Source organism: Diorhabda sublineata, chromosome 8, assembly GCF_026230105.1.
Source record: "Diorhabda sublineata isolate icDioSubl1.1 chromosome 8, icDioSubl1.1, whole genome shotgun sequence".
Lineage (NCBI taxonomy): Eukaryota > Metazoa > Arthropoda > Insecta > Coleoptera > Chrysomelidae > Diorhabda > Diorhabda sublineata.
In genome coordinates this window covers 32418566-32443880 of record NC_079481.1, presented here as the reverse complement: position 1 = coordinate 32443880, position 25315 = coordinate 32418566, and the positions used below count along the sequence as shown (strand labels likewise).

General features: G+C 30.4%; 1 protein-coding gene across 1 annotated transcript in view; it reads right to left on the bottom strand.

Annotated features, from left to right (window-relative positions):
* Positions 1 to 25315, bottom strand: part of LOC130448204 (homeobox protein unc-4-like) — a 49709-nt gene that overhangs the window by 18578 nt on the left and 5816 nt on the right. The window lies entirely within an intron of this gene.

The window sequence follows — 25315 nt, the reverse complement described above, 5'->3', positions numbered from 1 at the left end:
ACAATTATATGGTTTCATCTGGAGTAATCTTGTATTTTAGTTTCATCAAAAATACGAACTAATGTTTGAAATATAAATATTTCTGTGACTTTGTTTTAAAAAATCTTGATCTTGTAGTTTCATCAAAAATACAAACTAATTTCTACAGATTTCAATCGGATTTTACTATATTTATTGTAGTTTCATCTACAACGAACATCTAGTAGTTTGAAACGATGAAGAAACAAGTCTGTGCTTCATTTGAGATACATTTGGTGTTGTAGTTTCATAAATAATACTCAAAAAATCATGCGGTTTCATCTACACCAATCTAGTCTAGTAGTTTCATCAAAAACACGAATTAGTGTTTGGAATATAAACGTTTCTATGGCTTAGTTTGCAAAAAAACTTAATCTTGTAGTTTCATCAAAAATACGAACTAATTTTTATAGTTTTGAATCCGAATTTATTATATTTAAGGTAGTTTCATCTAAAACGAACATCTAATTGATTGAAACGATATATAAACAAGTCTGTGCTTCATCTGAGTTACATTTAGTGTTGTAGTTTCATAAATAATACTCAACAAATTATGCGGTTTCATCTGAAGTAATCTTGTCTTTTAGTTTAATCAAAAACAGGAACTAATGTTTGAAATATAAAGTTTTCTTTGGCTTCGTTTGCAAAAAAACTTAATCTTGTAGTTTCATCAAAGATACAAACTAATTTCTATAGTTTTCAATCTGAATTTATTATATTTATTGTAGTTTCATCTAAAACGAACATCTAGTAGTTTTACACGATAAATAAACAAGTCTGTACTTCATTTGAGACACACTTGGTCTTGTAGTTTCATAAATAATACTCAAAAAACTATGCGGATTCATCTACACCAATCTAATATAGTAGTTTCATCAAAAAAACGAACTAATGTTTGAAATATAAAGTTTTCTTTGGTTTCGTTTGCAAAAAAACTAAATCTTGTAGTTTCATCAAAAATACGAACTAATTTCTATAGTTTTCAATCCGAATTTACTATATTTATTGTAGTTTCATTTAAAACGAACATCTAGTAGTCTGAAACGATAAATAAACAAGTCTGTGCTTCATTTGAGATACACTTGGTCTTGTAGTTTCATAAATTATACTCAAAAAATTATGCGGTTTCATTTACACCAATCTAATCTAGTAGTTTCATCATAAAAACGAACTAATGTTTGAAATATAAAGTTTTCTTTGGTTTCGTTTGCAAAAAAACTAAATCTTGTAGTTTCATCAAAAATACGAACTAATTTCTATAGTTTTCAATCCGAATTTACTATATTTATTGTAGTTTCATTTAAAACGAACATCTAGTAGTCTGAAACGATAAATAAACAAGTCTGTGCTTCATTTGAGATACACTTGGTCTTGTAGTTTCATAAATTATACTCAAAAAATTATGCGGTTTCATTTACACCAATCTAATCTAGTAGTTTCATCATAAAAACGAACTAATGTTTGAAATATAAAGTTTTCTTTGGTTTCGTTTGCAAAAAAACTAAATCTTGTAGTTTCATCAAAAATACGAACTAATTTCTATAGTTTTCAATCCGAATTTACTATATTTATTGTAGTTTCATTTAAAACGAACATCTAGTAGTCTGAAACGATAAATAAACAAGTCTGTGCTTCATTTGAGATACACTTGGTCTTGTAGTTTCATAAATTATACTCAAAAAATTATGCGGTTTCATTTACACCAATCTAATCTAGTAGTTTCATCATAAAAACGAACTAATGTTTGAAATATAAAGTTTTCTTTGGTTTCGTTTGCAAAAAAACTAAATCTTGTAGTTTCATCAAAAATACGAACTAATTTCTATAGTTTTCAATCCGAATTTACTATATTTATTGTAGTTTCATTTAAAACGAACATCTAGTAGTTTGAAACGATAAATAAACAAGTCTGTGCTTAATCTGAGATACATTTGGTGTTATAGTTTCATAAATAATACCCAAACAATTATATGGTTTCATCTGAAGTAATCTTGTTTTTTAGTTTCATCAAAAAAACGAACTAATGTTTGGAATATGAACGTTTCTATAGTTTCGTTTGCAAAAAAACTTAATATTGTGGTTTCATCAAAAATACAAACTAATTTCTATAGTTTTGAATCTGAATTTACTATATTTAAGGTAGTTTCATCTAAAACAAACATCTAATTGATTGAAACGATATATAAACAAGTCTGTGCTTCATTTCAGACACACTTGGTCTTGTAGTTTCATAAATAATACTCAAAAAATCATGCGGTTTCATCTACACCAATCTAGTCTAGTAGTTTCATCAAAAACACGAACTAGTGTTTGGAATATAAACGTTTCTATGGCTTCGTTTGCAAAAAAACTTAATCTTGTAGTTTCATCAAAAATACGAACTAATTTCTATAGTTTTGAATCCGAATTTACTATATTTAAGGTAGTTTCATCTAAAACGAACATCTAATTGATTGAAACGATATATAAACAAGTCTGTGCTTCATTTGAGACACACTTGGTCTTGTAGTTTCATAAATAATACTCAAAAAACTATGCGGCTTCATCTACACCAATCTAGTGTAGTAGTTTCATCATAATAACGAACTAATGTTCGAAATATGACGTTTTCTTTGGCTTCGTTTTCAAAAAACTTTATCTTTTAGTTTCATCAAAAATACAAACTAATTTCTACAGTTTTCAATCGGAATTTACTATATTTATTGTAGTTTCATCTAAAACGAACATCTATAAACGATATATAAACAAGTGCTTCATCTTGTAGTTTCATAAATGATACCTAAACACTTAAGTGGTTCTATGTACACAAATCTAGTCTAGTAGTTTCATCAAAATCACGAAATATAAACAATTATCTAGCGTCATTTGAAGCAAACTTAATTTTTGCAAGAATATCTCGTGGTTTTAACCTAAACAAACAATTATGTAATTCAACATGAGACAAATTTGATCTTGTAGCTTCTATTTCAAACAATCCCAATCTTGTAGTTTCATCAATTGAATGAACTTTTGAATCTAAAGTTTCGCTAACTACCATGATGAAGCTCTATTTAAACCGGCGAGTTTTTTCATCGAAATTATTCTTTATGAACGTAAAAATCAAAGTTTAAACCCTCTAAACTTTCTAGACCATAAAAAAACTTTTTGGGGTAACTCCTTTTGCGATGTCTTCCATTCTAACATTTCTTATAAAAGTTTCTGTATCTTCTGTATCATCGTTTATTTCAATTGAAGTTATACTGGGTATTTATTTGGTGTATTTAGAGAATACCAACAAACTGGTCGAAGTTGGCAACGTTCAAACTCGTATTTACCGAGCGAGAGGGAATGAAATTCTACTAGTAATTCCAACAACAACAACAACAACAACAACAACAAAAAAACGAATCTATATCGTTTAAAATTTATCTGAGGTTGAAAATAAATTGGTGAATGTGGCCGTAAAATTATTTTATCTCTCTCCAATAAAGCTGCCATTGGCGGGATATGACATTACGTAAACCGCCGCCGTCGGAGGCGAGTTCTGTTGGCGTAAAATCCAATATGCAAATACCGCCACTAATTTGTTATTGTCGAATTGAATCGTATTCAATTGTAGCTTGATTTACGTATATAGAGAGAGATTGCTTCGAAACCATTGGTCGACGGATTAGCAGCGCTGCCAACTTTACCAATTTACCAATTCACCAACCAGTGTCGTAACATGATGATAAATTATTCAAATTTTATATTCTACTGAGGAAATAACTTTTTTAAAACGTTAACATGTGGATTTTAGTAAAAATTTCCTGTTCCTACCAATCATTTCTTATTGTTTTTTTTTTTATTACAACAAAACCAATACAATTTTCAAACATATTATTAAAATTCATCGCATACACTTTTCATTTATAGTTAATAGCCGTAACTAAATAAAGAAATTACCTGCTAACTGCCGTAAAATAAGTACTTTGTCGGCATCATATTAATACCGTTTTTCAATACTTATTTTTATAAAGCTGGCAATAATGTCTTTTTCAATGAACGTATCAACTATATATAGTGTCGATGAAGTTGTTTCATTTATAAAAATTAACGAGCATCTATCTTTATAAGGTTAGAACTCTTTGAATTGTATTAGAACTAACACTAACACTAATACGTAAGATTTTGCACTTCACTTTCACACTAAACACTTACGAGACCGAAAATTTGGAATCTCTATATTGTTTGGGTGTCGATTTCGCTTGTATATCCCCATATTTGAATCCCCCATAGTTTCAAGATTCAATAACATGGAATAAGATCGATGAACTCAGTTGTATTGAACCGAATTTACTCCGGACCTTGCACCGTTGGAATTACTATTTATACAAATCCATGGAACAGTTTTTTAACGACTCAGATTAAACCAACAGCATTAGCGGAATTTGTGGACTCATTTGGTAACAAGATGAATTTCGTGAAGGTCTTCTAAAATCGTCTGGTGTGCCAGCAAACATCGATGCTGTTTGTAAACTTGTATCGTATGATAATCTTGTGACATATCCTGAAGTTTGTCATTCTGATTTTGCTTTTGTTTTTCTTTCTGTTATCCTGTGAGTACCTGGGCAAATTAACTTGACATTTTTTACCAATATAAATTAAGTATCAACAAAAAAATTTGGCTGAAATGCCATTAAGTACAAGTTTACTTCAAATAGTTCAAATGAACTTTAATTATCTGTCACTGACAATGACAGCTGACAATAATATAAACAATCATCGAATATAATCGATTCCCTAGTTTATTTTAACGACGCTAATGCGACGATTGACGAATAGCTGTGTTTACTTGTTAATTAGACCCTTTATCAATTTGTAACTATTACGTTTAACGCCTTTGTCGTTAGTAGTGTTAATAGTTTTAATAAACCTATCGATTTTAGCTAATGCGATTGCGATTATCATCGCACATCGTATTATCCCGATGGAAATCGAATTATTTAATCGATTAGACAAAATTGATGATCGAGAAATTATTATACAGAAGATATTGTACAAAATGAAAATATTCGTTCCATTTTTGATTTCAGCAAGCTTTCGATCAGTTCGTATTAACAATAGAGGGTGTCAGAAGTTTTAACTATCTTGGCTTGACGTTAACACAAGATGGAAGACTGAAAAAATGGATAGCTTGAGAGTAATTCAAAACAAAATGGAGGAAGAACAACTCAGATGTGTAAAAAAGAAAAAAGAAAGTAGGAAAGGGGGTTTGACATAAGAAATGAGATGGAAAATGCACAACGACGCATAATATGAAATAAAATAGAACAGAGAGAGAGAAAGTAAAAAGGCTTCAGGAGTAAGATAAGTTTGATCGATGATTGTTAAATCATTAAACATGTCTTAAATAGTTATGATAATGACGATCCCGAACCACTACTCCATTTTGTCTCTAAATGATGACGATCTGATTGTATTTACCCTATTTTAAATAGCTTGACTTTATTATCAATATCAAATTTTCTTATTTCGATTCGAATAACGAAAAAATACAGAAAAACAAAACTACTACACAACAAAATGTGTCACTTGTCACTTGTCCTTGAGTCAATGCTAATAACATCAATAACCTAACTAACTAAAACCATAGAACTAGAAGAAAAATAATGACAGATGCGAGCGTATCTAAACTTGTAGAGAAAATATCGATTTTAATGATTGGATGTCATTAAAAATTCATTTAATTAATAATTATATGCTACGCGTGAGTTATACATAATTTAAATAGATGATAGATATAATGTATGGTTGTAGTTACGTAATTATCGTAATTATCGTGTTATTATGAATGAAAATTAACGTAGGAATCGACAAAAGTTGTACGGAGGTTGAGGTTAGGTAATATAGCATTGTTTGTTTCATTAACGTCAAATTTGTGGGTGGTGATTCGTCGATTTCAATCGAAAGTTTCATATTTACTTAAATAGTTTTATATATCGTTCCAATCACGAGGGTTTCGAAAACAATCGATTTTTAACTCACGAGAGCGAATTACGAGAAATGATAATCGATTATTTGCGATTGCTTGTTTGTTTGTTAAATTGAAGACTATTTTTGACTACCATAAGCATTTTTTTTGGTTATTTTTATTAATAAAACTCACATTTCACGCATTTTTTGGTATTAAATATCTATCATCGTCAAATTTCCACTCACAATTCTATTTTCAATGACGGATCCGTCCGGTATATTAATTTGATCAGTACCGTTGGCTAAAATAATCACGATGCCTTTTAAGGAAACGTTTTTACCGAAAATAATATCACCGCATACCGTCAACGTGTCTAATTCCAAAAAATCTGGTATCGAGGAGAATCTCGACAAGCAATCGGAAACATTTTTGAAATGTTTGTCACCCAACATGATCAAGGGAGTATTGGGGAACATCCTTTGCGGAGACATCACTAACGAGCCATTATTTAAATTATACACGTTACTCATAACAAGTACGAGATCAGAAGATTTTTTCACTGGTAAGAAACGACTTCTTGGTACGTTTATACCTATGCTGTTTTCGAAATACTTCATTCCAGCTCCGATCGCAGTTTCTAGTTGTATGACCTTCCGACCGTTCTTCAGAGATTTATGATTCACTATTATTTCCAATTGGAGGAGATCTTGCTTCATATTTCTATCGATCGAATCTAGTTTCACCCAAATATTATTAGTGTTGAAATATTTGAGCGTTTTTATAGATTTGAAATCGTTGATGTGATCGTTTGGTACCTGCGCCAGTTCTAATAAATTTATTTTCCCCTCGTAGTTGATTAAAGTGCCGCCTTTAATATCCGCTTTGGTTTTTTCGGTTACTTCCATGACGAATTCGTGAAAATGGCGCGGTTGGTTAGGATTCAAAAGAAAATTTAATATTTTGAAATCGACTGTGGCGCCCAAGTTATCTATGTTCGATACGTAGCAGTACGTTTTTCCTTCTTTTATGAATTTTTCTAATAATCCCGAGTTTTTGAAACTTTCGTAAAAATCTCCATGTCCTGGAGGGTACCAGCTCTCCATTGATTCTTCCACGTTTCCCACTTCGGCGACAGGCATGAGCGTCTCTTTACTAATACGAGGATAGCAGGATTGGTTGAATGTGTGGACATTCGAAATCCCTTTTTTGTTCAAAATATTTTCAGTTTCGGTGTCGGTATTGAAAGAATTCATTAGTACCAAAGGCACATCTACTTTATAAGCTTTATTCAAATTATCTATTTGGTCTAAAGTTAATTCTAGGAAATTTTTACCATCTTTTACGATTATCATGGATTTGGGGCCGCTACATCCCATGGAAGTACCCAACCCGCCGTTCAATTTCACTATCACTAATTTATTGAGCATTTGGCGTACCGTACAGTTAGTCGGTGAATCTAAACAATCGTAATTTTTAACGGCTTCTTTTGGTAACTTTTCGATTTTATCCCAGTCGATTACAGACGTTTTGTTTTGCGAAAATCTGGTGAATAATTTTGTAAAACCGTTCAATTGGGTAACAGTTTGTTGGGACTTTGAAGGATCCGTCGTGGAAATGAGTTTGTCCAAACATACTTGTAAATTTTTTATATCGACATTCTGCATTTTTGCTACATCATCATAAGTATTTGTTGTTGTCAATCGAAATGTCATATATGTCAGTTTACTAACCTCAAAATTGATCATGTCAGTGTTGAAAATAAATCATAAATTTAAAGCTGCACAAAATGAACGCGAACATGACGCTGGGTCACTTGTAAACATAACCTTAAAAGTGCATAGTATATAAAGAAATTTGAACGGTGATCGATCACCAGCTCTTGTCATAGGATAGACTAGAATCTGGTATCTGGAACCAAAAATTATACTAGAAAAGTGAGGTTATGTTTTTGACGTATTGTTTCATCAAGACAATGCACCAGCTCACAAATCCGTTATTGCAATGACCAAAATTAACAAATTAAAGTTTGATTTGCTACCTCATGCATCCTTTTCACCTGATTTAGCTCTCTCGGATTATTTTCTGTTCCTAGACTTGAAAAAATGGTTCGGTTGTAAAAGATTTTTCAACAATGAAGAGATGATATCGGCACTTTCTTCATATCTCTTACACCATTAAAAATATTGCCTCATACTATAGCTCTACCTTTTTATGAATAATTTTTGTATGATTTGTGAAATTTTAAGATTTCCAACTCTACTAATTTCTAATATACAGGGTTTCAAAGTTTACTTTCATTTTTTGTCTTATGGCAACTTGGCATTTTTATAACTTTATTCATATCTTTTAAACCGTTAAAAATAGAGCCTCATACTATAGCTCTATATTTTTATGAATAAGTTTTGTATGATTCGTGAAATTTTTAGATTTCCAACTCTACTAATTTCTAATATACAGGGTTTCAAAGTTTACTTTCATTTTTTGTCTTAAGGCAACTTGGCATTCTTATAAATTTATCAATATCTCATAAACCGTTAGAAATAGAGCCTCATACTATAGCTCTATATTTTTATGAATAATTTTTGTATGATTTGTGAAATTTTCAAATTTCCAGCTCTAATAATTTCTAATATACAGGGTTTCAAAGTTTACTTTCATTTTTTTGTCTTATGGCAACTTGGCATTCTTATAACTTTATTCCTATCTCTTAAACCGTTAGAAATAGAGCCTCATACTATAGCTCTACGTTTTTATGAATAAATAATATATGATTTGTGGAATTTTCAGATTTCTAACTCCACTAATTTCTAATATACAGGGTTTCAAAGTTTACTTTAATTTTTTGTCTTATGGCAACTTGGCATTCTTATAACTTTATTCCTATCTCTTAAACCGTTAGAAATAGAGCCTCATACAATAGCTCTACGTTTTTATGAATAAATAATATATGATTTGTGGAATTTTCAGATTTCCAACTCCACTAATTTCTAATATACAGGGTTTCAAAGTTTACTTTAATTTTTTGTCTTATGGCAACTTGGCATTCTTATAACTTTATTCCTATCTCTTAAACCGTTAGAAATAGAGCCTCATACTATAGCTCTACGTTTTTATGAATAAATAATATATGATTTGTGGAATTTTCAGATTTCTAACTCCACTAATTTCTAATATACAGGGTTTCAAAGTTTACTTTAATTTTTTGTCTTATGGCAACTTGGCATTCTTATAACTTTATTCCTATCTCTTAAACCGTTAGAAATAGAGCCTCATACAATAGCTCTACGTTTTTATGAATAAATAATATATGATTTGTGGAATTTTCAGATTTCCAACTCCACTAATTTCTAATATACAGGGTTTCAAAGTTTACTTTAATTTTTTGTCTTATGGCAACTTGGCATTCTTATAACTTTATTCCTATCTCTTAAACCGTTAGAAATAGAGCCTCATACTATAGCTCTACGTTTTTATGAATAAATAATATATGATTTGTGGAATTTTCAGATTTCCAACTCCACTAATTTCTAATATACAGGGTTTCAAAGTTTACTTTAATTTTTTGTCTTATGGCAACTTGGCATTCTTATAACTTTATTCCTATCTCTTAAACCGTTAGAAATAGAGCCTCATACTATAGCTCTACGTTTTTATGAATAAATAATATATGATTTGTGGAATTTTCAGATTTCCAACTCCACTAATTTCTAATATACAGGGTTTCAAAGTTTACTTTAATTTTTTGTCTTATGGCAACTTGGCATTCTTATAACTTTATTCCTATCTCTTAAACCGTTAGAAATAGAGCCTCATACTATAGCTCTACGTTTTTATGAATAAATAATATATGATTTGTGGAATTTTCAGATTTCCAACTCCACTAATTTCTAATATACAGGGTTTCAAAATTTACTTTAATTTTTTTTTCTTATGGCAACTTGGTATTCTTATAACTTCATTCATATCTCTTAAACCGTTAGAAATAGAGCCTCATACTATAGCTCTATATTTTTATGAATAATTTTTGTATGATTTGTGAAATTTTCAGATTTCCAACTCCACTAATTTCTAATATACAGGGTTTCAAAGTTTACTTTCATTTTTTGTCTTATGGCAACTTGGCATTCTTATAACTTCATTCATATCTCTTAAACCGTTAGAAATAGAGCCTCATACTATAGCTCTATATTTTTATGAATAATTTTTGTATGATTTGTGAAATTTTCAAATTTTCAGCTCTAATAATTTCTAATATACAGGGTTTCAAAGTTTACTTTAATTTTTTTTCTTATGGCAACTTGGTATTCTTATAACTTCATTCATATCTTTTAAACCGTTAAAAATAGAGCCTCATACTATAGCTCTATATTTTTATGAATAATTTTCTACTACTAATTTCTAATATACAGGGTTTCAAAGTTTACTTTTAACTACTAGTGTTTTTTTTTATATTCAAATTGAAACATGGTCAAAAATTGTTGATACGATTAGTTTTTAAGAAAGAATGAAATAATAATACATTCCGATGATGATAAAGTTAAAAAAATAAACTAAACTTTCTAATAATCAGCTAAAAAATCCACTTTTGAGTAAAGTTAAACTTCACGGCAACAAAGTGTTGTTCATTGAAAGTATTATTGTCTGTTCCCAATCAAATCGATTCACCTTGTACATAAAACAAAATGTTTTTCTAACTGTCTCGTAATAAATATGATTTATTGAATTTCCTGTATTGCCGCTGGCCATAGTTTATATACGCGGCAGTGAGTGACTCTGAGGACGGAGATATATGGACGAGATAGATAAACTTTTCGTTTCCCATAAAGCGAAATATGTGGAGATATCGCTAGGGAATACGTGGAAATAAGATGGATATATTTATCAAGATCGAATTCTCGATACATATATTTCTATTTTTCTTTTCTTTCTCTAAATATATTTACAAAGTATACTGAAAGGCGCTACATACGAGGGTGTGTTGATATTTAGTAATACAAAATTTGTTTCTTCAACTTTCCAGATTTCGAACGAGATTTTCGGTTTGTTTTTAATCCAATTTACTCACACTCTTTTCTCTGTCTTATTAATTCTCTCATTCCACTTCTTTTCCCCTTTTTTTCCTTCTGTAATCGATTTATTTACGTCTTTTTTGTTCATAGTACAATCTTCGTTCGTCGTTCCCCCATTTCTTCCTAATCTTTTAATTTCTTTTCCTTTTATGTTTTATTCTCTTTTTATTTACTTCTCATTCATTCAAAGTACTCCCTACTTCGGTCATTCAGTCATTACATACGAGGGTGTGTTGATATTTAGTAATACAAAATTTGTTTCTTCAATTTTCCAGATTTCGAACGAGATTTTCGGTTTGTTTTTAATCCAATTTACTTACACTCTTTTCTCTGTCTTATTAATTCTCTCATTCCACTTCTTTTCCCCTTTTTTTCCTTCTGTAATCGATTTATTTACGTCTTTTTTGTTCATAGTACAATCTTCGTTCGTCGTTCCCCCATTTCTTCCTAATCTTTTAATTTCTTTTCCTTTTATGTTTTATTCTCTTTTTATTTACTTCTCATTCATTCAAAGTACTCCCTACTTCGGTCATTCAGTCATTACATACGAGGGTGTGTTGATATTTAGTAATACAAAATTTGTTTCTTCAATTTTCCAGATTTCGAACGAGATTTTCGGTTTGTTTTTAATCCAATTTACTCACACTCTTTTCTCTGTCTTATTAATTCTCTCATTCCACTTCTTTTCCCCTTTTTTTCCTTCTGTAATCGATTTATTTACGTCTTTTTTGTTCATAGTACAATCTTCGTTCGTCGTTCCCCCATTTCTTCCTAATCTTTTAATTTCTTTTCCTTTTATGTTTTATTCTCTTTTTATTTACTTCTCATTCATTCAAAGTACTCCCTACTTCGGTCATTCAGTCATTACATACGAGGGTGTGTTGATATTTAGTAATACAAAATTTGTTTCTTCAACTTTCCAGATTTCGAACGAGATTTTCGGTTTGTTTTTAATCCAATTTACTCATACTCTTTTCTCTGTCTTATTAATTCTCTCATTCCATTTTTTTTTCGCTTTTTTTCCTTCTGTAATCGATTTATTTACGTCTTTTTTGTTCATAGTACAATCTTCGTTCGTCGTTCCCCCATTTCTTCCTAATCTTTTAATTTCTTTTCCTTTTATGTTTTATTCTCTTTTTATTTACTTCTCATTCATTCAAAGTACTCCCTACTTCGGTCATTCAGTCATTACATACGAGGGTGTGTTGATATTTAGTAATACAAAATTTGTTTCTTCAATTTTCCAGATTTCGAACGAGATTTTCGGTTTGTTTTTAATCCAATTTACTTACACTCTTTTCTCTGTCTTATTAATTCTCTCATTCCACTTCTTTTCCCCTTTTTTTCCTTCTGTAATCGATTTATTTACGTCTTTTTTGTTCATAGTACAATCTTCGTTCGTCGTTCCCCCATTTCTTCCTAATCTTTTAATTTCTTTTCCTTTTATGTTTTATTCTCTTTTTATTTACTTCTCATTCATTCAAAGTACTCCCTACTTCGGTCATTCAGTCATTACATACGAGGGTGTGTTGATATTTAGTAATACAAAATTTGTTTCTTCAATTTTCCAGATTTCGAACGAGATTTTCGGTTTGTTTTTAATCCAATTTACTCACACTCTTTTCTCTGTCTTATTAATTCTCTCATTCCACTTCTTTTCCCCTTTTTTTCCTTCTGTAATCGATTTATTTACGTCTTTTTTGTTCATAGTACAATCTTCGTTCGTCGTTCCCCCATTTCTTCCTAATCTTTTAATTTCTTTTCCTTTTATGTTTTATTCTCTTTTTATTTACTTCTCATTCATTCAAAGTACTCCCTACTTCGGTCATTCAGTCATTACATACGAGGGTGTGTTGATATTTAGTAATACAAAATTTGTTTCTTCAATTTTCCAGATTTCGAACGAGATTTTCGGTTTGTTTTTAATCCAATTTACTTACACTCTTTTCTCTGTCTTATTAATTCTCTCATTCCATTTTTTTTTTCGTTTTTTTTCCTTCTGTAATCGATTTATTTACGTCTTTTTTGTTAATAGTATAATCTTCGTTCGTCGTTCCCCCATTTCTTCCTAATCTTTTAATTTCTTTTCCTTTTATGTTTTATTCTCTTTTTATTTACCTCTCATTCATTCAAAGTACTCCCTACTTCGGTCATTCAGTCATTACATACGAGGGTGTGTTGATATTTAGTAATACAAAATTTGTTTCTTCAACTTTCCAGATTTCGAACGAGATTTCCGGTTTGTTTTCAATCCAATTTACTCATACTCTTTTCTCTGTCTTATTAATTCTCTCATTCCATTTTTTTTTTCGTTTTTTTTCCTTCTGTAATCGATTTATTTACGTCTTTTTTGTTAATAGTATAATCTTCGTTCGTCGTTCCCCCATTTCTTCCTAATCTTTTAATTTCTTTTCCTTTTATGTTTTATTCTCTTTTTATTTACTTCTCATTCATTCAAAGTACTCCCTACTTCGGTCATTCAGTCATTACATACGAGGGTGTGTTGATATTTAGTAATACAAAATTTGTTTCTTCAACTTTCCAGATTTCGAACGAGATTTCCGGTTTGTTTTCAATCCAATTTACTCATACTCTTTTCTCTGTCTTATTAATTCTCTCATTCCATTTTTTTTTTCGTTTTTTTTCCTTCTGTAATCGATTTATTTACGTCTTTTTTGTTAATAGTATAATCTTCGTTCGTCGTTCCCCCATTTCTTCCTAATCTTTTAATTTCTTTTCCTTTTATGTTTTATTCTCTTTTTATTTACTTCTCATTCATTCAAAGTACTCCCTACTTCGGTCATTCAGTCATTACATACGAGGGTGTGTTGATATTTAGTAATACAAAATTTGTTTCTTCAACTTTCCAGATTTCGAACGAGATTTCCGGTTTGTTTTCAATCCAATTTACTCATACTCTTTTCTCTGTCTTATTAATTCTCTCATTCCATTTTTTTTTTCGTTTTTTTTCCTTCTGTAATCGATTTATTTACGTCTTTTTTGTTAATAGTATAATCTTCGTTCGTCGTTCCCCCATTTCTTCCTAATCTTTTAATTTCTTTTCCTTTTATGTTTTATTCTCTTTTTATTTACCTCTCATTCATTCAAAGTACTCCCTACTTCGGTCATTCAGTCATTACATACGAGGGTGTGTTGATATTTAGTAATACAAAATTTGTTTCTTCAACTTTCCAGATTTCGAACGAGATTTCCGGTTTGTTTTCAATCCAATTTACTCATACTCTTTTCTCTGTCTTATTAATTCTCTCATTCCATTTTTTTTTTCGTTTTTTTTCCTTCTGTAATCGATTTATTTACGTCTTTTTTGTTAATAGTATAATCTTCGTTCGTCGTTCCCCCATTTCTTCCTAATCTTTTAATTTCTTTTCCTTTTATGTTTTATTCTCTTTTTATTTACCTCTCATTCATTCAAAGTACTCCCTACTTCGGTCATTCAGTCATTACATACGAGGGTGTGTTGATATTTAGTAATACAAAATTTGTTTCTTCAACTTTCCAGATTTCGAACGAGATTTCCGGTTTGTTTTCAATCCAATTTACTCATACTCTTTTCTCTGTCTTATTAATTCTCTCATTCCATTTTTTTTTTCGTTTTTTTTCCTTCTGTAATCGATTTATTTACGTCTTTTTTGTTAATAGTATAATCTTCGTTCGTCGTTCCCCCATTTCTTCCTAATCTTTTAATTTCTTTTCCTTTTATGTTTTATTCTCTTTTTATTTACTTCTCATTCATTCAAAGTACTCCCTACTTCGGTCATTCAGTCATTACATACGAGGGTGTGTTGATATTTAGTAATACAAAATTTGTTTCTTCAACTTTCCAGATTTCGAACGAGATTTCCGGTTTGTTTTCAATCCAATTTACTCATACTCTTTTCTCTGTCTTATTAATTCTCTCATTCCATTTTTTTTTTCGTTTTTTTTCCTTCTGTAATCGATTTATTTACGTCTTTTTTGTTAATAGTATAATCTTCGTTCGTCGTTCCCCCATTTCTTCCTAATCTTTTAATTTCTTTTCCTTTTATGTTTTATTCTCTTTTTATTTACTTCTCATTCATTCAAAGTACTCCCTACTTCGGTCATTCAGTCATTACATACGAGGGTGTGTTGATATTTAGTAATACAAAATTTGTTTCTTCAACTTTCCAGATTTCGAACGAGATTTCCGGTTTGTTTTCAATCCAATTTACTCATACTCTTTTCTCTGTCTTATTAATTCTCTCATTCCATTTTTTTTTTCGTTTTTTTTCCTTCTGTAATCGATTTATTTACGTCTTTTTTGTTAATAGTATAATCTTCGTTCGTCGTTCCCCCATTTCTTCCTAATCTTTTAATTTCTTTTCCTTTTATGTTTTATTCTCTTTTTATTTACCTCTCATTCATTCAAAGTACTCCCTACTTCGGTCATTCAGTCATTACATACGAGGGTGTGTTGATATTTAGTAATACAAAATTTGTTTCTTCAACTTTCCAGATTTCGAACGAGATTTCCGGTTTGTTTTCAATCCAATTTACTCATACTCTTTTCTCTGTCTTATTAATTCTCTCATTCCATTTTTTTTTTCGTTTTTTTTCCTTCTGTAATCGATTTATTTACGTCTTTTTTGTTAATAGTATAATCTTCGTTCGTCGTTCCCCCATTTCTTCCTAATCTTTTAATTTCTTTTCCTTTTATGTTTTATTCTCTTTTTATTTACTTCTCATTCATTCAAAGTACTCCCTACTTCGGTCATTCAGTCATTACATACGAGGGTGTGTTGATATTTAGTAATACAAAATTTGTTTCTTCAACTTTCCAGATTTCGAACGAGATTTCCGGTTTGTTTTCAATCCAATTTACTCATACTCTTTTCTCTGTCTTATTAATTCTCTCATTCCATTTTTTTTTTCGTTTTTTTTCCTTCTGTAATCGATTTATTTACGTCTTTTTTGTTAATAGTATAATCTTCGTTCGTCGTTCCCCCATTTCTTCCTAATCTTTTAATTTCTTTTCCTTTTATGTTTTATTCTCTTTTTATTTACTTCTCATTCATTCAAAGTACTCCCTACTTCGGTCATTCAGTCATTACATACGAGGGTGTGTTGATATTTAGTAATACAAAATTTGTTTCTTCAACTTTCCAGATTTCGAACGAGATTTTCGGTTTGTTTTTAATCCAATTTACTTACACTCTTTTCTCTGTCTTATTAATTCTCTCATTTCATTTTTTTTTTCGTTTTTTTTCCTTCTGTAATCGATTTATTTACGTCTTTTTTGTTCATAGTACAATCTTCGTTCGTCGTTCCCCCATTTCTTCCTAATCTTTTAATTTCTTTTCCTTTTATGTTTTATTCTCTTTTTATTTACTTCTCATTCATTCAAAGTACTCCCTACTTCGGTCATTCAGTCATTACATACGAGGGTGTGTTGATATTTAGTAATACAAAATTTGTTTCTTCAACTTTCCAGATTTCGAACGAGATTTCCGGTTTGTTTTCAATCCAATTTACTCATACTCTTTTCTCTGTCTTATTAATTCTCTCATTCCATTTTTTTTCGCATTTTTTCCTTCTGTAATCGATTTATTTACGTCTTTTTTGTTAATAGTACAATCTTCGTTCGTCGTTCCCCTATTTCTTGCTAATCTTTTAATTTCTTTTCCTTTTATGTTTTATTCTCTTTCTATTTACTTCTCGTTTGTTCAAAGTACTCCCTAATTCGGTCATTCAGGCGCTACATACGAGGGTGTGTTGATATTTAGTAATACAAAATTTGTTTCTTCAACTTTCCAGATTTGCTTTTCATTTATTCAAAGTACTTCCTACTTAAGTCACTCAGGCGCTACATACGAAGGTGTGTCGATATTTAGCAATAAAAAATACACAATAACACTGTCTAACACACGTTTCGATCAACAATTATCGTCTTCAGAGATCTAAAGTTAGATAATCTACTTCGGAACAAAATAAAAAGGAAAAAACTACGTTGTAGGAAATTTCAAGCGCCAATTAACTGTGGAATGCTTTAAGAGAATTTGTATAATCGATAAGATCATTCATAAACAACCCTTTAAAGCTATTACAAATCGATCTTTAAGCCCCCATCAATTTCAAATTGAATAAATACAAATGAACAAATACTAAAGGGACATATTTTCTTGTAATAAATTACATAGAAATGGCTTGTTCAATTTTCCGAGCCAAATTGAATGTAGATAAGTGTGCATGTCGAATGCAGTATGATAATTTTGACTTTTTCCGGACCTCCGACTATTTCGTGAATATGATACATAGCTTTCAATTCGTTACTCCGTATAAAATTTTCTGAGATAAGAATTGGTCGGCGAAAGTCAACTTTTATTGCCGAAATCAATCTATTGTATATACTTATATAAATACGAGGGTAGACAAATATGTTAGAACCAGAAATCGCTTAGTGTTAAATATGGTGGGTAATTTCGAAATAAAAAACAAAACTACTTTATATCATGAACCGTTCACCAATTAACAGCTAAATTTGGGTTAATCCGTGATGCCTATAGCACAAAAACCAATCAGCAATCGTATTCCAATGAAATTGAACCGATGGACGGTTAAATCCCTATTTTCAATCTATTTTTACTAAAATAAAAGATAAAACACCCATTAGATAACCTCTCACAAAAGCGATATCATGACAGCGACAAGTTTTACTCAAACTTTTGAAAAAAACAAATTCTATAAAAGAAATTAAAAGCCATCGACAACCAAATTACCTTATCTTCACTCATAACGACTTAACCTATAATTAATGTCATTCATAAACTAACCAATCAATATTCACAACAACATAACCTAATCTAACCTCTAAAAAGTCAACGTCATTCATAATCTAACCTATAAAAAGTAATAACGATTCCTATAGTTATTGAATATTGTATTTTGAAGTTGACGACATGACAGGTGTTTATTAGCGACAAGTTTTACCATGATGAATATGTCAAAAACGTCATATATCACCCAGACTTTTGAAAAAAACAAATTCTATAAAAGAAATTGAAAGCCATCGACAACCAAATTACCTTATCTTCACTCATAACGACTTAACCTATAATTAATGTCATTCATAAACTAACCAATCAATATTCACAACAACATAACCTAATCTAACCTCTAAAAAGTCAACGTCATTCATAATCTAACCTATAAAAATTAATAACGATTCCTATAGTTATTGAATATTGTATTTTGAAGTTGACGACATGACAGGTGTTTATTAGCGACAAGTTTTACCATGATGAATATGTCAAAAACGTCATATATCACCCAGACTTTTGAAAAAAACAAATTCTATAAAAGAAATTGAAAGCCATCGACAACCAAGTTACCTCAGCTTCACTCATAACGACTTAACCTATAATTAATGTCATTCATAAACTAACCAATCAATATTCACAACAACATAACCTAATCTAACCTCTAAAAAGTCAACGTCATTCATAATCTAACCTATAAAAATTAATAACGATTCCTATAGTTATTGAATATTGAATTTTGAAGTTGACGACATGACAGGTGTTTATTAGCGACAAGTTTTACCATGATGAATATGTCAAAAACGTCATATATCACCCAGACTTTTGAAAAAAACAAATTCTATAAAAGAAATTGAAAGCCATCGACAACCAAGTTACCTCAGCTTCACTCATAACGACTTAACCTATAATTAATGTCATTCATAAACTAACCAATCAATATTCACAACAACATAACCTAATCTAACCTCTAAAAAGTCAACGTCATTCATAATCTAACCTATAAAAAGTAATAACGATTCCTATAGTTATTGAATATTGTATTTTGAAGTTGACGACATGACAGGTGTTTATTAGCGACAAGTTTTACCATGATGAATATGTCAAAAACGTCATATATCACCCAGACTTTTGAAAAAAACAAATTCTATAAAAGAAATTGAAAGCCATCGACAACCAAGTTACCTCAGCTTCACTCATAACGACTTAACCTATAATTAATGTCATTCATAAACTAACCAATCAATATTCACAACAACATAACCTAATCTAACCTCTAAAAAGTCAACGTCATTCATAATCTAACCTATAAAAATTAATAACGATTCCTATAGTTATTGAATATTGTATTTTGAAGTTGACGACATGACAGGTGTTTATTAGCGACAAGTTTTACCATGATGAATATGTCAAAAACGTCATATATCACCCAGACTTTTGAAAAAAACAAATTCTATAAAAGAAATTGAAAGCCATCGACAACCAAGTTACCTCAGCTTCACTCATAACGACTTAACCTATAATTAATGTCATTCATAAACTAACCAATCAATATTCACAACAACATAACCTAATCTAACCTCTAAAAAGTCAACGTCATTCATAATCTAACCTATAAAAATTAATAACGATTCCTATAGTTATTGAATATTGAATTTTGAAGTTGACGACATGACAGGTGTTTATTAGCGACAAGTTTTACCATGATGAATATGTCAAAAACGTCATATATCACCCAGACTTTTGAAAAAAACAAATTCTATAAAAGAAATTGAAAGCCATCGACAACCAAGTTACCTCAGCTTCACTCATAACGACTTAACCTATAATTAATGTCATTCATAAACTAATTAATCAATATTCACAGCAACATAACCTAATTTAACCTCTAAAAAGTCAACGTCATTCATAACCTAACCAATAAAAATTAATAACGATTCCTATAGTTATTGAATATTGAATTTTGAAGTTGACGACATGACAGGTGTTTATTAGCGACAAGTTTTACCATGATGAATATGTCAAAAACGTCATATATCACCCAGACTTTTGAAAAAAACAAATTCTATAAAAGAAATTGAAAGCCATCGACAACCAAGTTACCTCAGCTTCACTCATAACGACTTAACCTATAATTAATGTCATTCATAAACTAATTAATCAATATTCACAGCAACATAACCTAATTTAACCTCTAAAAAGTCAACGTCATTCATAACCTAACCAATAAAAATTAATAACGATTCCTATAGTTATTGAATATTGAATTTTGAAGTTGACGACATGACAGGTGTTTATTAGCGACAAGTTTTACCATGATGAATATGTCAAAAACGTCATATATCACCCAGACTTTTGAAAAAAACAAATTCTATAAAAGAAATTGAAAGCCATCGACAACCAAGTTACCTCAGCTTCACTCATAACGACTTAACCTATAATTAATGTCATTCATAAACTAATTAATCAATATTCACAGCAACATAACCTAATTTAACCTCTAAAAAGTCAACGTCATTCATAACCTAACCAATAAAAATTAATAACGATTCCTATAGTTATTGAATATTGAATTTTGAAGTTGACGACATGACAGGTGTTTATTAGCGACAAGTTTTACCATGATGAATATGTCAAAAACGTCATATATCACCCAGACTTTTGAAAAAAACAAATTCTATAAAAGAAATTGAAAGCCATCGACAACCAAGTTACCTCAGCTTCACTCATAACGACTTAACCTATAATTAATGTCATTCATAAACTAATTAATCAATATTCACAACAACATAACCTAATCTAACCTCTAAAAAGTCAACGTCATTCATAACCTAACCAATAAAAATTAATAACGATTCCTATAGTTATTGAATATTGTATTTTGAAGTTGACGACATGACAGGTGTTTATTAGCGACAAGTTTTACCATGATGAATATGTCAAAAACGTCATATATCACCCAGACTTTTGAAAAAAACAAATTCTATAAAAGAAATTGAAAGCCATCGACAACCAAGTTACCTCAGCTTCACTCATAACGACTTAACCTATAATTAATGTCATTCATAAACTAATTAATCAATATTCACAGCAACATAACCTAATTTAACCTCTAAAAAGTCAACGTCATTCATAACCTAACCAATAAAAATTAATAACGATTCCTATAGTTATTGAATATTGAATTTTGAAGTTGACGACATGACAGGTGTTTATTAGCGACAAGTTTTACCATGATGAATATGTCAAAAACGTCATATATCACCCAGACTTTTGAAAAAAACAAATTCTATAAAAGAAATTGAAAGCCATCGACAACCAAGTTACCTCAGCTTCACTCATAACGACTTAACCTATAATTAATGTCATTCATAAACTAATTAATCAATATTCACAGCAACATAACCTAATTTAACCTCTAAAAAGTCAACGTCATTCATAATCTAACCTATAAAAATTAATAACGATTCCTATAGTTATTGAATATTGAATTTTGAAGTTGACGACATGACAGGTGTTTATTAGCGACAAGTTTTACCATGATGAATATGTCAAAAACGTCATATATCACCCAGACTTTTGAAAAAAACAAATTCTATAAAAGAAATTGAAAGCCATCGACAACCAAATTACCTTATCTTCACTCATAACGACTTAACCTATAATTAATGTCATTCATAAACTAACCAATCAATATTCACAACAACATAACCTAATCTAACCTCTAAAAAGTCAACGTCATTCATAATCTAACCTATAAAAATTAATAACGATTCCTATAGTTATTGAATATTGAATTTTGAAGTTGACGACATGACAGGTGTTTATTAGCGACAAGTTTTACCATGATGAATATGTCAAAAACGTCATATATCACCCAGACTTTTGAAAAAAACAAATTCTATAAAAGAAATTGAAAGCCATCGACAACCAAGTTACCTCAGCTTCACTCATAACGACTTAACCTATAATTAATGTCATTCATAAACTAATTAATCAATATTCACAGCAACATAACCTAATTTAACCTCTAAAAAGTCAACGTCATTCATAATCTAACCTATAAAAATTAATAACGATTCCTATAGTTATCGAAATTTGAAGTTGTTGATTCTAATGTTTGTTAAGATTTAAAAAATGTATCACACTAATAGATGTACGTAATTTTTTATTATTATTATATTTTTATAAGATACTTGACCGTAATTTCCGTCCCACACGATGAATACATAGGTATTCGAAAGCTTGGAATATATTAATGCATTTTGATGTTTAATTTTGCCACAATCCCTCTACGAAAACGATTACACCGTTCAGTTACAAGCAAAAACACTCGTTGTGTCTCGAACCGAGCTTAACGTGAAGATCCAGGGCACAAATCGATTATGGAATGTAATTTGCTCCACTAGATGGAACTTTATTCCAAAAACTGTTGATCCTAAACAGTCCGTTGTTACGCTATAGGTTATTAGATATACCTAATGTTTCAGATTCAGAATTTATGATTTTGATGATAAGAAGTAATAATTGGAAAGGACAGGGTTGTATCTGCCCTCGTAGAAACGAATAATCACCTTAATATTGTTTACTATTTGTAGACATTTCTATATCAACGTTTCAGTTGTATAATGAGCGAACAACAACAAATTTTTCTTTATCCCCTCGTATGGACGTTAAGTAGATACACAACCTACGAAACGACATTAATTTCGAAATAATCCAGCAGTAGTAAACATGGTCACTGATAAAATGAACCTATTAACGATTTCTTGGATACTTAATCCTATAAGTGAAGGCTATAAACAAGGATTTGGAAAATGAAGAAGACATTTTTGAAATATCAATCTGGTTTGGTTTGTTGAAATTGTGTGTATATATATATAAGCGTGTAATATGAATGCGTAGACAAATCCATTAAAAGCGGAAACATCAATTTCTTTCTTTGTTACTTGTTTTTTTTTAAACTTCTAAACGTACCTTAGCGATTAAATTTAAGAAAATGGACGAGATGGATGAGAGAAGATAATTTTTTGATTTAGAAAACCACGAATAAGTTAATTTAAGGTATTTAAGAACCGATCTAGACACCAAGAACCTTGGATAGCAGACGAATTGGTCTACAAAATCGATAGGAAACTGATCAGCTACATTCCTGCTAGACCATCTAGTTCGATGGCGAAAGAACTGGAGGTTTATATCGATGGTGCCTCTTAAAGATACTGAACACAGAACGTAGATTGTTGGCAACGTTGCAACCAAGTATTCCTTGAAGAATTCTTGTAGCCTCTCGTGAAAAACAATCCCTATTTAAACTATTTCACAATTTTACATTATCTATTTCGTGATTATGACTAGCAATTTGCTCGGAAATATTCGATTTTAAATAAGCTACGTGCTCTTTAAACCGGACATTAACTAATCTCTTAGTTTGTCCCACATACTTATCGCCACATGTTGAAAATTCCTTCCTAACAGACCGGAAAGGTGTACCAGAGCAAATTTTTGTTCTTTTTTTACATTTTGATTATGGAAAAACATGGTTTTACATAGAAATTACACAATTTTTATCACAACCGTGATACTTCTCAAGATAAATTCCACAAAGTAATGTTCTGGAGTCACTACTTCATCTTCAATTCACGGATCTTATACCAAACGACAAAAATAGAAGTCACCATCTTGTTATAGAAATAAGGTTAGGTTAGATTAGGTTAGGTTATGTTAGGTTAGGTTAGAAAACAGACAAATACAGAATAACGTTTATTTTGCTTTATGTAGATGACTTCCTTCTTATTGGAAATGATTTGAGGGATCTACAAGACGCAGAATCTTTCCCAGCAAAACTATTTTTTTTTTTGGAACTAGGAGAAACTGGGAGAAAGAAGTTTATCGAAAAACTCTTAATTAAATTCAATTTGAGTGAGTGTTGAGTAAAATCCACCCCTATTGGAACTAATTTAAAATTAGGAGTCGGTGAAGGGACGCCGATGGAAATAAAACCTTATCGTGAACTTAATGAATGTTTGGACTACTTGATAATAACTACCGTGTCTGTCAATTGTTTGTCAGTATCTTATTTCGGTAGATTTAAATAATAAAACAGATTTTGCATTGAAAAGTACAATAAAATATGGAATTAGTGTGTAGAAAGAATTCAAATTGACTATTGACACATGTCAATGTCTTTAAAAATACAGATTCCTGTAATTCATCCACCGAACGGAAATTGCGTTGGAGAATTACGGAAAGGAAATTAAGTAGATGGATTATCAAAATTAAAATTAACAAAACTACGTTAAATAGTCGCGTTTATTTTTTAAATTATCGGTTATAAACAGAAATAATATTTTTAACATTGTTAAAACCATATTCATAAATTAACCTGCAGGTAGAGCATACAGCACGCCGTAAATCATTTTTGCACGTGAATTTACTACATACCTTTCAGCTGGATATTAATAATATTTAAATTAAAAAAAAAATAAAAACCAACAATAGATTTATTTATCTGTTTAGTATAGGAGCCATGCAATCGAGGCGTACTCAACGTCTGTTAATTTGCTAAATATTGAAAAATCATCTGTAATATTTTCGAAAAATGAGCAAAAAGCTTGGACTGAGCACCCTTATCTGCGCTTTTCTCTTGATACATCCTTACATTTTCACTAGTTATTGATCACAATATTGATTTCGTACGATGGCTGCTACATAAGTTAAAAATATGGCAACATTGATGTAAATATGTCAAATATGTCAAATCTGTCAAATCAGGAACATTCTCGTTTGTCGTAGATTGAACAAAAATCATCATGTCAATGAACTCGCTTCGATTTTCGGTGATGATCCCCCGCGTTTCGCTAATTTTCCGAATTCGATCGTGGTTACAATTCGCCACAAGATGAATTTCGGTATTTTTCGTATCGTATAGTGAAATTGAGACATATTTGGACATTAAATTCACTCGAATACATTCAATATTGCGTTGACATTTGACATTTGACATTGACAAAATATTGGATACCGCGTAATTTGACAATCCAATCAAATATAGCTCAAAAACTCAATCGTGCTGCTTCAAAAGTTGTAATTAAACAACAATCGATTGTTTTTGTTTATTTTTTCGGAATAACCGGACACCGTTTCATTAGACCAACGTGGATGGGTCAATTCTGAATCGTAAAATAGGATTTGTGTACCAAAAAATCAAGGAAACTAACCACAGAAGACGAATCATTCTGTGTGTAACAGAAAATTAATAAAAATATATCAGTTACATCATTTTTCCACTCTGTTTTTCTTGGTCTACCCATTTTGGGAATGGAAAAATGCTTCGACAATCGGTGCAAACGCATTACGTTAAAGGAGAATATTTTGGAAAACGATAAAGCCGAAATTTAAGGAGTGTCAATATTCAGTTTTCTTCAGAAGGTGGTAAGAAAACGGAAACGGTTCGAGTTATGGTGTTGATTCATGAAGAAATTACAAACCGCAGCCCAGAA